The sequence below is a fragment of the Eptesicus fuscus genome, chromosome 9, assembly GCF_027574615.1.
Source record: "Eptesicus fuscus isolate TK198812 chromosome 9, DD_ASM_mEF_20220401, whole genome shotgun sequence".
Lineage (NCBI taxonomy): Eukaryota > Metazoa > Chordata > Mammalia > Chiroptera > Vespertilionidae > Eptesicus > Eptesicus fuscus.
The window spans coordinates 48,147,169-48,162,232 of record NC_072481.1 but is presented as its reverse complement, the minus strand read 5'-3'; the positions used below and the strand labels follow the sequence as shown (position 1 = coordinate 48,162,232).

Sequence of the window (15,064 nt, the reverse complement as noted above, 5' to 3'; positions counted from 1 at the left end):
TAAACCAGGACAGGGCAGGTTCCAATGGAAGGAACTGTTACCATCAGCAAAGAAAGGGGAAGTCCTACCTTCAGAAGTGGCTTGTTAATGATTAGCGCTCTGCAAACGTTTCAGCGCTCACATGCTCTCAGCGGTATGCAGAACTCCCTCGTTTGGGGGGAGTTTTGCTTTCCAAAGAACAAAACCATGACATTTAATTCTGAGTTTCTGCAAGGACTGGATGAAATCATGACTGGAAAAACAAGAATGGCGGTGCATGTTAATTATTTCAGGAACTCGTAGAGGGTGCAAATAAACCACCTGCCATCCAAGGGGGGACACTGCGGTCCTTCTCTTCTTGCTGCCCCAGACCCCTGTTCCGCTTCCTCTCCCCATTTTGCTGTCTGATTGAAGATCCCACATCCCCTGTGTTTCTCTGAAGAAGAAAAAAAATGCATAAAGCAGATTTTTGTAAAGCAAACTGCCTCTTCCCAGAAGCCCACAGTGTCTTTCCTGTGCTTCTCTGACCTTCCTATGGAATTGATCTTTGATTGGCAGCCTGCCTCCTAACACGTTAGCCTTTCTGCCACCTAGCATTTGAAAAGCCAGGATTTTTTTTTTTTGTCTGATCTTTAACCAAACTCTTAAATATCCAGGATTTCCCTCTTCAAAAGAACCATTTTGCAAGCAGAAGAATCCTTTTAAAAGTGAATTGTAGTGCACTTTGCAGGTTCTCTCCCCTTTTTTCTCCCTAAAAGGAGGGATCTTCATTCCTGCCCTCCTTCTCTCCACACCCTCTCTCCCCGCCCCCCGCCCCCCACGCAGACTAACAGTCTCTGGTTCTAATATAGCAAGTTCTGTAATGATTTGTCCTTTGCAGATTAGCATGCTGACACGTCGCAACCACTTTGCCCCAGTGAGTAGAACTAGATGCTCCACCATCCTTCTCCTCGTGGCCAGCAGCCTCAAGTCCCACAATATCTGTGCCTTGGCACAGGGAGCCAACATTGTTTGCATAGCGTACATTCCTGGACAACTAAACTAACCAATTTAACCTTCAGAGCATCCCCATCGGTTTGTGGGTGTTTGTTCCGGGGAGAGGGGGAGAAATGGTGGCTCTCATGGTTCACACATGATGCTACACACACACACACACACACACACACACACACACACACACTATTCCAAATCTCTAGAGATCAGCTGAAAATTGCGCTGCTAAAATTCACAAGTGAAATCAAGTATTTAAACTACGGTACTTCAGTCTTTTTGTCCAAAAGCCCATAGCTTCTTATAACACTTCCCACTCACCCCACTCCCATTATACGAGAACTTTTTAAAAATAGCACCCATGTCATGTGAAATTAATCTTCATTCATTAAGATCCTATAATAGCACATCTTTCTTGAAATACATTCTGATTATGGAGACTTTAAAATTCTTATCTCAAAGACCAAGTCTTGGACCACCCAACACTCAGAAGATTCTTAATGCTTTTAAAGCTGCCCATTAGGAATTAGTTCCAGAAATGACATCAGGAAAGATATGAGTAGGTTGAAACTTACCAGTTTCTCTTCCATTTTGAGTAAGTTTTAGCCCCTGGCTCTTCCCTCTCCCCCCTTACCCCCGAAATAAAACTTGTAAAATATGTTACTTGTTTTGGGGCTGTCTAGCTGCCTTTTGCTTTCAAACTGGAAGTTAAGCCTTCTGCATCATCATCACCCACCTTCCTTTTATCTCCTTTCACCTTTCCCCACATTCAAAGAGAACAAATGTTTTAGAACCTTGACATCAAAATAAAATTGCAACCTCCCTGGATTGCTTACCGGTACATAATTTAAAAATCAAAACACCAACTGGTGGATTTCAGCCAAACTCCCTATTTTTAGAACAAGCATTTAAAAACTGCAGATTTTATTTTAGGCCACACAGATGAACAGTGATGGGGGAGGCTCCTGGCCAGGCCTCCATCCCTCTTCACAGGAGCTGGTGTGGCCACCTCCTGGCCGGGTAGCTGCCTCCCTCCGGTTGCTTTTTCCAGCACAGCTACTTCTGAGCCCCTGAAGATTGGTTACTGGGAAGAAAGGATATTGCAGGCTTCATTTTAAAAAGAAAAGAAAAAATCCCAAAAGTGTAGTTCCTTTCTGTTCTAGTGAATTTGAGTGCTCATTGAGCTTGGGGGCAAAGTGGGGACTACATTTTTAATTAAGAATGGAGGAGAAAAGTTGTCTTCTGTTTCTTACAAGAGTCAACTTAATTATGCCTTTGTCAGCAGGTAGTTTATAAGGGAGTCGATTTTTTAAAAAGGCGAAGGCTCTGGCCTTTAATTATCTCAGTTGGTATTCAGCTCTGGAAAGTTGGTGTGCCTGCTGAGTATGTTAATTTAACCACTTTATAGTATCTTAACTCGCCATTCCCCACCCAAACCACCTCCCCAGAGAAAAGAATTTAGAGCAGGCGGGTAATACAGAAGAACTTTATACCTGCATATCTTCCCTTCTGTTTCTCAGTACTTTGGACATTAATTAAAATCTTTAGGTCAGGGTGTTTTGCTTTTGTGTGTGTGTGTGTGTGTGTGTGTGTGTGTGTGTGTGTGTGTGTTGTGTTTTGTTGTTGTTGTTGTTTTTTGGGGGGGGCTTCTTATGCAGCTTTAAAGTCATTTATTCATTGATTCGAATATCCCTACTTCCCACAAATTCAATCAATAGATTTTTCTTAAGTACTTACTTTTTTTTTATCAAGTGCAGGAATATAGACAGAGATGCCCTGCCTTTGAGGACCTTAGATTCTAGGGGGACAGAAACACAAGTAAATAAGACTGTGCTAAATGATAGAATCATTTTCATAGAGATTTTCTAAGTGCACACCTGTTACCCAGAAACGGGAGATGCTCATGCAGATCTGTCTCTGCCAAGGGTTTCTCAGATCCGATTCCTTATTTGCCCCGAACCCTGTGAGATAAGGGGGGGCCATTTTCTTCAGCTTAGAGGATAGGAGGAAATCGAAATTCAAAGCAATGAAGCCATTTGTCGAAAGTTTTAAAATTCCGGTGGAACCAGAACCACTTGGACCTCATGTCTGTCTGTCCTCTTTCCTTCCCTGTGCCATGCCACCTGGTCACACTGGGACCTGGAAGCTTTTAACGTGTCTGGATTCCAGACAATGAAATGCCTTCTCCAAGTCACGCAGCTAATTCACATCGGATCTGGGACTAACGCCCAGGACTTGGTTCGTAGTGTATTCTTCAGTTCAGCAGTTCAGAGCGAAGCCTCCTGGGTCCCACGGCCAGTGTTGGTGGTGGGCTTGCTGGGTTGGCCTCTGCGGGAGCCGATTCGATGCATTTCCCACTGATAATGTAGCCATTAGCGCTTGGTTTGTCAGCTGCGTGTACGTAAAAGCCTCTGTGAGACAGAGTTTGTATCTTTGTATTTATTTCACAAACACAACGTTTGTAGGTGAGTAAACCGTCTACAAAGACTAACTCATGCGTTCCTCAAAACAACCTGAGAGGGAAGGTACTATTATATCCCTACCTTATGGGTGAGGGAGGAGGCACAGAGAAAGTGATGGGCCCTCGGTCACACAGCTGGTAAGTGGCTGAGCTGGCCCAGCCCAGGCATCCTGGCTGCCGTCTGTGGATTTAGGCTCCACTCCGGCTGGTGCTTTAAATGGGATGACACCCGCCCTTGGCAATATGCTAGGAGGGAGGGTTTGAAGCTAGAGAAGGCCCAGGCTCCAAAGGCCCCTTCCTAGGTGTGCGGTTTGGCACAAATGATTGAAGCTCTCTGGGCCTCACCCTTCCCATCTCTAACACGGGCCGGATGCGCATTTTGTAGGGTTATAGTGAGAATGAAATGGATAGCGTTTACATAGCCCGGCACAAAAACACCTGAGTCCTCCTAGCAGTTCTGTGTGTCATGGTTATACATTCTTGGTTCCGGACCCGTCCCTGTTTCTATCTGTTTACGTAAAGATATGTGTGCTCTCTCCAGAGACTACAAACTGGCACCCCTTCTCATGAACGTTCTTTATACCGAAAGTCAGTGATTTAGAGAGGTGCCTGATGGCTTGGGACGCAGTGAAAAGGAAACACCACCCACCCCGGAAGCCTCTGTCTTTCCTCGGACACCCTGAGAGTCGCAGCTTGGGCTCTGGCTCACTTACAGCAAGCAGCTGGGAGTTACAAAACTCTGCTGCTGAGCCTGGAGCCATCTTGCTTAGAAGGCAGCTGAGAGACCAGCATTTAAAAGCAAAGGTTTGGAGTCAGTCTGCTGATCCCAGCGCTGATTTGCTAGCTCCAATTTACTTAATTTTTTCAGGCCTCACTTTGAAGTGGGGATGATAGGATTAGTGTGAAGAGCAAATAAAGTGGTCCTTGCATAGCACTTAGCACAGTGCCTGGTATAGAGTAAGAAGCCAATAAACACTGTTTCTTATTGTCAGTATTATCATCATTCTAAAGCAATGCCTTTCAGAATTCTCTCTCTCTTCCTCTCCCCATCTCTCTCCTTCCTTTTTTTTTCTCCCTCCCTCCTTCTGTCTCTCCCACCCCTCTCTCACATACCCAAAGTGGCTTATTATTAGTATATTAGTTTATGTTATTATTAAGATGGACCATTTTCAATACTCTACATAATCAGTCCCATTTTCTCCATCTTCAGAAAATTATTTAGCATCCGAATGATGTTCCCAAGTCTCTTTGGGACCAATCCCTTTGGGGAAAAAAAAGTTTGATGGAAAAAAAGGGGGTTCAATGGAAAGTAACCTCACAGGGAGATCTGACCATAAATTCCTAACTAGGCATGTCATGGTGGGTAGTCACACCCCAGGCTTATAAAGTCTTTAGTAAAAGGTTTATCGTCGCCTTAAGCAAGCCCATTGTTTCTGTGCATCAAGGTTAGCACACCTTTGAAATACACCATAACCACCCCCAGGAGAGCGCACCATCTTAACCCGCCTGCACGTTGATTCCCCCACCTTCATGCAGTCTTCCTTACAGGTCTCCTTCATCTCAAATGCATAAAAGAAACTGCAAACTGTTGCTCTCTGACACATTTTTCTCAGTCCGTTGAGATCTTACTTCCAGGTGTATCCTGTTTGGCTCAAATAAATTTTTATAAAAATTCTCTACAGGTTTGGATGTTTCTCCCATAGACATGCCCTGCCTCATGACTTAGCTCCTGTTTCCAAGACAAAAGGATTCCGTTTACTGATGAGCAGAAATATAGAAATAGCTTAAGCATTGCAGCAGCCTTTACTACTTGCCCTTTTGAGTTTTCTGAAGCTTTGAAAAATATATGTCAGGTTTAAATAGGGCTGCTTTGTGCGTGTGTGACAAGATTAAGGAGCAAATTTACACAAAGGCAGACGCGTAAACCTGAACTGTCCGCTTTCCCTGGGGCCTCACCCACCGTGCAAAGGGTCCTCTTCCCCAAAGACAGGCCGCCCGGCCTCCTCCTCATCTAATCCAGCCCTGTCTAGCTTTCACTCTTGTTCTGTTGCGTTAGGCCGTATCTGCAGCAAATACAGGAAACATCGGTGCCATGGAATTGGGTGCAGTTTTTATTACTTACTGACAAGCATGTGTTGCATTTTGTTTTATTGAGCTGGGCTGTGATGTTGTTTTGCCTACCCCGGGCTGACAATGGCAAGAAGAACCTTGCTTCGGCTTCGGGTACGAGGTACAGTACGTACTAAAGCTGGATGCTGAGAATCCAAGATTCAAATTCCTAAAATACTAGACGGCATTTTGTTTTCACCCAGCTTCCCACTCCTTCCTTACTTCAGATTCCAGGAAGGTGACTTGGTGATAACGCTCCACCCAGAGACATTATATTGTTAGCAAACCCAGAGTTCCTGCGAGTTTTACAATAAGCAATCAGAGACTTTTGTTCCTCCTGATTCATTAATAGACAGTGTTCATCTTTACTGTTCTAATGAGTAAAACACCAGTATTTTGCATGCCATCATCAGAATATTTATGGTACCAACATGCCATCTGATACATGTTTATTGTTTTTCTTTAAATCTATTTCAGATGAGCCCATTTGTTAATTTAGCCATTTCTCAAACAATGCCATCCTTAAAACCATTGGTCTAGTATGTATCTTATATTATCTCTTCCTAATAAACATTAAAATAAATATTATTATTATTATTAAAATAAAGAATGTATGACTATGTACCACCGAAAGTCACTGTCTGTTCCAAAGACTGGAAAATCGCATTCTGATGCAGAGACCCGTCAGAGGGTATAATTTGCTGTTTCTTTTTTTTGAGGTAATATGTGTCACTTTGAACATACTGTTCTGCACTAGTTTTCTTCATCCTCTCTGGACTCTACCTATCACTTGGAGCCCACTGATCATTCTTTGTATTCCTCTATTGAGATAAGAGTCACACTAACCTCAGAGAGCCGTGGTGGGGATGAAAGCTCTATGCCTGGCACAGAGTGAGGGGCTGTCTCTCCTCTTTGGTCTGTGTGGGAGTTTGCTCCCCAGCTCAGTTCGTCAGATTCTTGGGATCAGAGAATTCCTGAATTCGTTCGTGACTATATTGTAATAGTGGCTTGTCTTCAGAAGATGCCCAGCACGGATCTAGGTAAATGATTAAAAGTTTGGTTGTTGTAGAAGTCAGGGGAAATAGCAGAGACTGGGGTTGTGAGGATAGCACGTATCTTGGTGGCCGTGTATTCATGCACGTTGCTGTGGATGAGTCCCTTTGGTGACTCCCTTCTTCAAGGCATTCCTGAAAGGCTCTGGGAGACTCTCTCTGCCTAGTTTCCCCTCATTCCTGCTGCCTCTAGGTGGAGAAGGAAGAAGAACTGAAACTCAGTCTCGGGACTTTGGGAGTTCTTTTCTTTTAATATATATATTTTATTGATTTTGGAGAGGAAGAGAGAGATAGAAACATCAATGATGAGAGAGAATCATCCATCCGCTGCCTCCTGCATGCCCTTCACTGGGGACTGAGCCTGCACCCCGGGCATGTGCCCTGACCGGGAATCGAACCTTGACCTCCTGGTTCATAGGTGGAAGCTCAACCACTGAGCCATGCAGGTCGGGCAGGACTTAGAGGTTTTTAATACCTAAACTTAATCATTGGTCCCATCACCTGCTAGAAACATTGGAATAACTTTCCCAAAGATGGCTTACCCTGGGGTCAGACTCGGATGCTGGAGGACCCAGGCCAGGACAGCAGAGCTGTGAGTGAGGCTGGTCCACCTGGGATCTGCAGCCTCAGGGGAGTGTGCCCTCTGGAAAGAAGCCAGAAACCTGGACTTTTATGTGAAAAAGCCCAATTTCTAAATGTTGGCTTCGTTAGTTGTCGTTGTCTAAATAATTCTCTGCGGGCCAAGTAAAACAGGGCCAGCCTCTACCCACCAGCTGCCAGTTTGTGACTTTTGACTTAGATTTTGCTCCCTTGATGGATTTTAGAGTTGGCCCTTAGAGAGTTTCTCAGTAATGTATTCCAATGTCAAACAGCTAGTCTAATTGTTGTAACTCTAAGAATGCTGGAATGGAGGAGTGATTTGTAACTTTGGTGGCCAGTTTCTATTGGGGGCGATCCCAGCTCCTCCAAAATCTGAGATTGCATTCTTGGACCCAAAGCAGAGGCTGAAATTTTGTCACTCTTTGCAAACAAAGGAAACAGGTGCCAGGTAACTTGGTAGGGACTTTGGTTTAGGATATGGTGCACTTTCTTCCAGGAACTTGAAGGAACAGCTTGGAAGAAAAGTTCATGTTGGCCGCACTGCACTTGTCAGTGACATTATACCAGAAGATCATGGCTCTAAAGTCCAGGTGCGAAATCCGTCAGAATAGCCAGAAACTCTCATTTGTTTATTCTTCCCAAAGGCCAAAGAAGCTTTCAAAAGCAAACCAAAAAAATGTAAATTGTAAGAAGTGCTTTTTAATTCTCAGAACTAATCTTTAAGAAGTATTTCTCTGTCTCCTTTCCCCAGTATATATTTTATAAAAATGAACTGAGGTCAAATTAGCTAAGCTATATGATTAATGCATGACGTTCATGCCCAAGTTGAAGTGGAAATAAACAACATGGAGATGTATTTGAAGGAGTCATTTGTTTAAAAAAAAATTTTTTTTTAAGAACTAGTGGATGGCCCAGCCTGTGTGGCTTAGTGGTAGAGCGTAGACCCATGAACCAGGAGATCATGGTTTGATTCCCAGTCAGGGAATCAAACATGCCCGGTTGTGGGCTCAATCCCTAGTAGGGGGCATGCAGGAGGCAGCTGATCAATGATTCACTCTCATCATTGATGTTTCTATCTCTCTCTCCCCTCTCCCTTCTTCTTTCTGAAATGAATAAAAAGATATATATTTTTACATAATCACAAGAAAATCATCATTTTGAAGAAAAAAAAAAGAGCTAGTGGATGAAAGTATAAAACAGGTAATTTCCTGTTTATTCATAGACTACTACTAGGTTATAGATAATGTGGACTTCTGAGTGAAGTCAGGAGCTTTCTTGACTCTAGTTCAGAGGTTGGCACACTTCTAAGAGCCAGCTGGTAACTATTGTAGGCTGTTTGGACCATACAGGCTCTGTCACAACTACTCAGTTCTGCCAGCAAAGGGTGAAAGCAGCCAAGGATAATACATAAGCAAATGGGCATTCTATGTTCCAATAAAACTTTATTTGCAAAAAAAATTGACTGCAGACTGGATTTGGCCCATAGGCTGTAATTTGCAGACCCTTGCTCTATGTAGGTGAGAAAGAACTACAAAAGACTTAATTATATTTGTTTAGGTGTTATATTCTTGCTAGAGACCCAGTGCATGAATTCGTGCACAGGTGCAGTCCCTTGGCCTGGCCGGCAATCAGGGCCGTCTCACCCAGTCCCAATCGGGGCAGGCTGGCAGGGGGAGGGACTGCAGGAGGTTGTCTGTGGGAGCACACTGACCTCCAGGGGGCAGCTCCTGCATTGAGTGTCTTCCCCCTGGTGGTCAGTGCGCATCATAGTGACCGGTCCATGGGTCGTTCGGTCAACTGGTTATAACGGTTGCTTAGGCTTTTATATATATAGATTTTTCTCACTCAAAACAATAATAACAAAAGAATATTTATAGTCCTATTTAGCGAATTAACTTTGCTTTCTGGGTTCTGACCTCTCTGTCCATTTGCATGTATAATTTTTATGTAGCTTAGAATAGCACGGGTAAAACTATTTTACTTAATGTAATAACTTAAATATTTTAATATAGCAGTACAACCTCCATAAACTATACTTTCAGTGGCATAGGATTCTCCATCTGGCTGACATGCTGTAATTTATCCATTTCTATATGTTGTAAATTTTATTTTCTTTCTTCATTTTAAATATTTTAATCAATATACCACAGTGAATATCTCGATACATATGCCTTTTACTTTGGATTATTTCCTAAGAATAAATACCCTGGGTTGGGATTATTGGTTCACAAGATATGAACATTTTTTTTGCCCAGCCAAGTGGCTCAATGGTTGAGCATCAACCTATGAACCAGGAGGTCATAGTTTGATTCCTGGGCACATGCCTGAGTTGTGGGCTCAACCCCCAGTAGGGGGCGTGCAGGAGACAGCCAATCAATGACTCTCCATCATTGATGTTTCTATCTCTCCCTCTCTCTTTCTCTCCAAAATCAATAAAAATATATTTTAAAAAAAGATATGAACATTTTTTTTCTTTTTGAAAAGTGGCTTTAAAGAGTCGTGACTATAGACTAGCCCACAGCAGTTCCAGTTTCACAGGGGCCTTCACGGCCACATTAGACTTAGATTAAGCATGTCCTTTGGTCTCTGAATATCTGACCTCACTGTGTCTGCTTTGAGCCCGGCTCTGGTTTGCTCTAGCCTGCCGGAGTGGAAACACACGTCCCTTCCTCACTCCCGGGGCTCATCTGCCAGCCGGCCTCAGTAATGGGAGGGTCATTAGGAGTAAATCTCTAACTGTCCAAGTAGACAACTCTGAAGCAGGCTCGTCCTTTGAAATCATGGGCCTTGAACGCCACTTCCAAAAAGCCAGCCCTGGTGCCCTGGGCCAGCCAGAGCCCCTCTGCTCTGAGATCACCTGGCATGGAGCACACATACTCTTACAACACCCATAACAAGATTTATCACCTTTATAAGGTTGGCCTTGCCTCCATGCCGTATCCCTGGAACTTCACCTGGGGCCTGGCATGCAATAGGTGTCCAGTAAACTTGGGTTGTATTGCGCTCTTGCCCCTGCATGGGAAAGCTGCCGTGCGTTGGTGGTCAGTGGATAAAAAGAAGGTTGTAAGGACTCACTCTATTCTCGAGCAGAGACTGGAATTAAGGTGGTCTTCTAAGCCTGGAACTGGTGAAAATCCAAACACAATGGAAGAGATGGTATTCCTGGGGCGGCAGCAGCAGACAAAAAACACATAGACTATGTCAGGGAGTGATCCACGTTCAGAAGAAAATTGAAGCAAAGTTAGAGGAAACAAAGTGACAGGTAAGGTAGGGTGATGGCTCTTTCAGGCAGGGCAATCAAGAAAGGCTTTCCTGAGGTGATGTGAGCAGAAAACGGAGAAAACAAAGAGGACAACCCATGCACATATCTAAGGAAAGAGCATTCCAGGCAGGGGAACAGCATATGCTAAGGCCCTGTGGCGGGAGTAGGCCTTGCACATTTATGGGAAAGCTAGTAGACCACAAGAATTAGGAGAGTGGGAAACAAGACTGGAGTAGTGGCCACAGGCCAGACCTAAGGTCTCGTAAACCATGTAAAGAACTTGGAATTATTCTAGGAATGATGGGAAACCACTGAAGGATTTGAGAAAAAAGAACAATGTGATCAGATTGAATTTAGAAAGCTTCCCTCCAGCTGCTGATTGTGAAATAAACTGTAGGGCGGCAGGAGAGAAATGGGAAAGGCCAACTAAAAGGCCATCTCAGGAGTCTAGGAGAGAGATGAGGGTGGCCTGGGCCACGCTGGGAGCAGGGAGTTGCTAGAAGCCTCGGTTCAGGATGTGTTTTTGTAGGTGGTGCCAGCAGAGCTACCTCTGGGGTTAAGAGGAAGAAAGGAGTTAAAATGACTCCAAGTATTTGGGGCCTGAGCATTTGGGCGAGTGGTGTTGCCATTTTAGAAATGGGGAATGCCAAGGGAGGAAAGATTTTGGCCACATGGGGGGAAGAATTGGAGGTGGTTTACACATGTTAAGTTTACACATGGTGTGTTTTATTTTTTACTTTAATTTTTTAAAATATGGAACGTTTCACGAATTTGCGTGTCATCCCTGCCCAGGGGCCATGCTAATCTTCTCTGAATCCTTCCCAATGCTGCCGAAGTGAGCATTGAGGTGTGTTTTAGAGACAGCCAAGTGGAGATGTTGAGCAGGCGGGTGGATATTAGAAGCCAGAGCTCCAAGGGGAGGTTGAGGCTGGAGATAACCAGAGGGAGGCTCAGGATCATGGGAAAGACTTGGCGTGGGCCAGAGCTCTGTGTGGACAGTGACCGCGCCTGTGGTAGTCGCCTCTGTGTGCCCAGCCACGACCGTTCGTTCTGTGTCTGATGTGTAAATTAGTCTGTGGCTATTCAGCTGTTGCATGATGAATGTGGTTTAGTGCAAAACAAAAATCACTAACTGAAAAGTGGCTTTGTTATTCCAAACAAAAAAATAGAAACCTGGTGTGTAGTTTCTTAAGAAATAATTGGCATATGATAACATCAGAGCTTAAAGCCATTTAATGGAAAAGTTCCAAGTGTGTGGACAGAGGGTGGTAAGGGGAGCAGACGGGGCATTGCCAAGGGTGAGAGAATGTTCCTGGGGGCCACACATCAGCTGTAACCTGGATAAGTAAGGCCTTGAACATCAGCGCTCTTGTTCAAGTATATGAAGATGTTGCCGTTAATAAAACAAAAGAGAACAACATTCCTGTGAATATTTTGTCATTGTGCATTTTTGTAACAGGAGGTTCCCAAAGAACAACTGTCTTTGGAGGGCAGAGAGTTTAGTGAGTGTTCGTACTTTCAGAGGAGTCTTCATAAGGAAATGGGTGACAAACATGGATCTAATCCGGGCCCCTTGCTTTACTGATACAGAAAGGGAAGGGGAGTGGGATTAAGTGATTTGCTTAATTACGCAGCTAATTAACGGTTGGGCGTAGGCTGACCCTAGGTCTCCTTAACCTGGGCCCAAAGCTCTTTCCACCACCCGTAGGCCTGTTCTGTCTTTCAGAACCAACTTTCTTCAGACCAGTTAACAAGGTATTGCCTTAGAACAGAAACCATTCATATTTGGCTGTGGAATTATTTTAGTGATTTATTTTGCTAATGATTTAATATGAGAATTATAATTAAATTTTGCTTTTAGCTAATTTCAAAACCCATGTACAATTCCCTAAGCACATTCCATTTGGCAATACAAAAGAAGGATCCCTGAAAGTAAGATTTCTAATTTTCAGTGGATAGTTTGCCAAGTAACTTTCATGTCAGAAATGAAGACTTGATTTTAGTTGCAAACACCATTTTAAAGAAGCTCAGAAGCCCATGTAGAATTTCAAGAGGGGACACATCTCAATAGCCACCCGTCCTAGTTCAAATCCAGGTTTGAACAACTCCACAACTTGGCCATGCTAACTCCTCCAAGCCTCCGTTTTTGCATCTGCAAACTGGGGAGTGAGATGCTTACTCTCCAGGGTTATCGTGGACATTAGAAAGCACACACACACACATTTGATGCCTGCACGGACAAGGCCTTGGGGAAAGAGATGAGACCGTGTCATCTTACACCTGAGGAAACTGAGGCTGATTGGAAGTGGCCCAAAGAAACCATCCTGAGTCTAGCCTGGAGTCCAATCCCCTAGGTTTTAATTACCCGCCAACTCATTCCCCATCTCCCCGTGTTCCTGGCTCCTGTCTTCCCCAGGCTCTGCTTGCCAGGAAGTTGGCGGTCCATTACCACATGGACGGTTTCCCTGGCAGAGAAGGTGGCCCCGTGAGGGGCCCCTGTCCCTGGGGCAGGCGTCAGGAGTCTGAGCCTGTGGGCTGCCTGCGCAAGTTTCGCTGAAGCTGCCCCAGTGGCTCCATTACTCACACATCCCTGCCACACTGCAGCTGGCCCTGGCCCAAGCACAAGTTCATTTACATAGTTGCACAACAGGAAGCTGGTCCAGTGCTAAGAGCCACTCTGGCCCACTGAGAGCAAATTGCCTCAGGTGCCCTGGGTGCTGGAGCCCTGGGCTGTGCCCTCAGCTTCCACTTAGGGAGCAGCAGGGAGCAGCAGCCTTCTCCTGCAGCTGGGAGGAGAGCTCGGCATTTTGATGTTGTTGTTGATGTCTTGTGGGGGTTTTTTGGAGGGTGGGGAGTTGCTTTTGTCAACTGTCACATGTTTGGCAGGCATGGCCGGAAAGGGGGGAGGGGGTTGCTGCATCAGGCAGGAAGGGGGTGCCTTTTGTGGAGTCAGTTCCTGCACAGTTCTCCCACAGTGGCTGCAAGTGAAACGGCAGATGCGTGAGTCACTCCGTAAGATGGGAACAGGAAGGCGTCCTGTTAATGCCAAGCCATTTTCAGTTCAGTTATGAGAATCTATCCCCATAAAAAGTCAGCCTGCACCTCCCTCCTTTCCCTGAGCGCGGTGGGTCCAGCACCTGGATCTGTCCCTTGGGGAGGAAGTCTCAGCTTGGTGTGGTGCTCTGGAAATTGGCTCTGCTGTCCTTGGTCTGCTTCTGTTACTGTGTCATAAAACCCTCGTGGCCAAAGAAACGTTCTGTCTGAGCTACTTTTTAAAAATATTCCCCCTTGTTTCTCCGTCCCTTGGAATGGTAATGCACTTTATGGTGTTTTAGAATTTTCTTTTGTGTAAACATTTTTCATGTTATTCTGACAGGAACTGTCAGCAAAGATCACTCCCGAGTATTAGTATTTGCCGGGATTCTCTGCTTCTTTTAATGAATTCTCATAATTCCTTTGTTCTTAAACTGTTCCGTATTCTTGATAATCATTATTATATCCCCCATTTATTGAATGCTTAGAGCCAAGCACCATTTTAAGAACTTCACATGTGCACTTAATTCTCACAACAGCTTCCCATTTTGCAGATGAAGAGATTGAGTCTCAGGTTAAGCAATTTCCAAAGTTACAAAGTGAGTTAAAATGGCAACGCTTAAGCCCTGCTCCTAACAACTCCCTTTGCCCACATTCACTCAATGTGTGGCCAGCAGAACATTGTTCTCACAAGCTGTTTCTAGAAAAACGTATCTGTGTTCAAGTAATTGGGGGAAATGCTACAAGCCATATGCCTGTTGCAGTAAGTGCATCTTAATGCAAAAAGACCTTGAGAAGTCTTGCATGAAGGAAGCCCACTATCTTTGCTTGAACTAGGGCTTTCCAAAACATGTGTGCCATGGAACGTTTTCCACGCTCAGTATACCTAGTCAGTTGTCATGTGTCTTGAGAAAAAGCACACTAGCATAAGAAGGCATGTAACCTGTTGGTTAAGTGTGTGGGCTTTGGAGCCAACGACCCTGGATTTAAATCCTCCATCTGCTACTACCTAGGGAAATTATTTAGCTTCCTCTGCCTCACTTTCCCCATCTGTGTAATGGGGAAATATAATGGCGCTCTCCCACAGGGTGATTGTGAGAACCGTATTGGTCAGTGTGTCTGAAGGACCTAGAAGAGTGTCATGCACAGAGAGAAGTGCTGGGAATCAAAACATGTGCTACCTCTTGGGTCTGGCCAACACCAAAATGCTGTTTCACGGTGTTCGGTAAACATCGCAGAGGGGGCTTGCCCTCCCTCAGACAGAAGGGCAGAGACCTGCTCTTCTCCGTGGTGTTCTCCGTAGCTACTCTGGATTCTTTCGGCCTCTCACCATCTGGTTGGTCCAGATAGCAGCTCAGACCTGGGCTCGGTCTCTGCCCTTGAGTCAGGATTAGCATGCTCTCCTCCCGGGACAGGGGATCGCTATCAGGGTTAGCCACACGCTTGTGGGTGGCCCAGGCAGAATCTGCAGAGAGAATGTGCTGGTGAGAAAGGAACTCAAGTTCCCTATGTTTAAACAAAGCAGCTGCCCTTGCAAACCGTGGGCCCCTGGATTTCCAGAAGGGGAAACAGTTGCAA

The 15,064-nt window shown here is 44.9% G+C and overlaps 1 protein-coding gene and 1 pseudogene across 2 annotated transcripts in view; one reads left to right on the top strand and one right to left on the bottom strand.

The window, feature by feature from the left end:
- GNG12 (G protein subunit gamma 12) overlaps window positions 1–15,064 on the top strand; it is a 122,244-nt gene that overhangs the window by 79,752 nt on the left and 27,428 nt on the right. The gene's annotated exons all lie outside the window — the stretch shown is intronic.
- LOC114230816 (U6 spliceosomal RNA) lies at window positions 11,201–11,294 on the bottom strand (annotated as a pseudogene).